The 1,817-nt window shown below is 48.0% G+C and overlaps 1 pseudogene; it reads right to left on the bottom strand.

The window, feature by feature from the left end:
- Nucleotides 1-282: 282 nt before the first annotated feature.
- On the bottom strand, nucleotides 283-1,550 carry LOC119321581 (annotated as a pseudogene).
- Between the last annotated feature and the right edge of the window lie 267 nt (nucleotides 1,551-1,817).

Below are 1,817 nucleotides of genomic sequence, written 5' to 3'. Positions count from 1 at the left end.
TGCATAAGGTGTTGTCACCACTTCTAACTAATGGTGACCTTACCACACACAATCTGAACATAGTGCCAGCTAGTTAAACAAATGACAGTTCATCCTAACTACTATCAAATGACAGTTCAAATTATTAAGAGCCATTGGCTAAATAGGGGATAGTTCATCGGTGTTGCTGCTACCAAATCTTCCTCTTCATCTTCCTCTTCTTCTGCTTCTGCTGCTACTGCTTCTTATTCCTCTTCTTCCTCTTCTTCTGCTTCAGCTGCTGCTTCTTCTTCTTCCTCTTCTTCAAATCCTGCACTGACCTTTGTTAAGTCACATTGCCTCTGCCCACTCCAACCTTTTGTTCTTCCAAGCGTCATTGTCAAATGCCTCCACACCATGGCCAGAGCTAACAACATCGCCAGGCTCGACTTCTTCCTCCTCAGGCACATGTTCATCAAAGCCCCACTGGAGAATCCAGTTATGCAGAATGCAACAAGCAAGAACTAGCTTAACCTGAGTGGAGTATGGGTGGAATGGCTTCTAATCCAGGATCTTAAACCTATTCTTCAGAGCTCCAAATGCCCTCTCAATAGTTACTCTAAGGCTGGAGTGTCTGAGATTAAACAGCTCATGTGCAGTCCTAGGAAAGTTCCTACTAGAGAACTCATTAAGATGGTACTTGTTTCCCTACAGGGTGGAAGAATACCTGGCCGACATGCATAGCCAGCATCTCCAAGGTAGAACTTGTCGTCGGGGATGTTGATCCCATCAGGTCGACTCATGATGTCAGTGAGAATGTTAGCATCATGCGCTGACCCCTCCCAGCCAGCCAGCACATATGTGAACTTCAGATCAAAGTCAACAGCAGCAAGCACATTCTGGCTTGTGTAGTGCTTCCTCCCCATGTATGCTACAGACTGTGACCTAGGAACTCTGGCAGTGACATGAGTACCATCTATTGCCCCAATGCAATCCTAAAAATGGCATCAATAGCCTGTGTTAATGCTCAACTTGAATAATACAAGCATATCAAGACATGAAAAATGTATATTGTCAATGCTCACCTTGAAGTATGGATACCATCTTGGGCTTCCGCAAATCTTGGGTGGAGTCTGGCCAGATGGTCTCGTGATCATCTCTCCTCTAAGCTCCCCAACGGCAAAAAGCGCCTACTTGAAGTACCTAGAGATGGTCTCCATTGATCTCCTGGATGTGTTGTGAATGACCCTGAACCTCTGGTTATGGCCAACAACATGGAGGAACATGGCCACTTGCTCTTCGACACTGGTGTTGATCCTATGTTGTAACAGGCCCCTGCTCCTGAAGGTCTCAGCAAGCCTGGCAAATGGTTCTCTTTTCATTCTAAGCATCCACAGAGCCTCGACGTCATTGTAGTTGTAGATGTAGTTCAGATTTTGGATCCTCTCCTGTTCCCGGGGAAACAATGGACCATAGCGGATCAAAGGTCTCCCAGCACGACGAACAGCTCTCTGGTGCATGAAAATGACCCATGCCTGAATCAAACCAATCAGTACTGCTGCCTGGATTATCATCCTCATCCGTGCGTCCATAACCTAGTCGACATCGACGGTTCATTCAGTGGGAAATCGATCCTACACCTAGCTTAATGGCCTAACCACTGAGCTAACAAAGGGGGGAGGGGGTACTTCTTACCGACATCAGAGACGAGGACGGCATAGGGGGGGGGCATGGCACAGTATAGGTCGACCAGACGGTGGCCAAGAGCAAGGGGAGCACCAGATCCGCCGCAAATGCCGCTGCCCCTTCCGCCGAAGCCTATAGCGCGGATCTGAAATCGCAGCCGCCGCCGGTGATGA

The sequence above is a fragment of the Triticum dicoccoides genome, chromosome 6B (assembly GCF_002162155.2).
Source record: "Triticum dicoccoides isolate Atlit2015 ecotype Zavitan chromosome 6B, WEW_v2.0, whole genome shotgun sequence".
NCBI classification, from domain to species: domain Eukaryota; kingdom Viridiplantae; phylum Streptophyta; class Magnoliopsida; order Poales; family Poaceae; genus Triticum; species Triticum dicoccoides.
The sequence above is the reverse complement of the archived record's forward strand: the minus strand, read 5'-3'. Positions and strand labels throughout refer to the sequence as shown.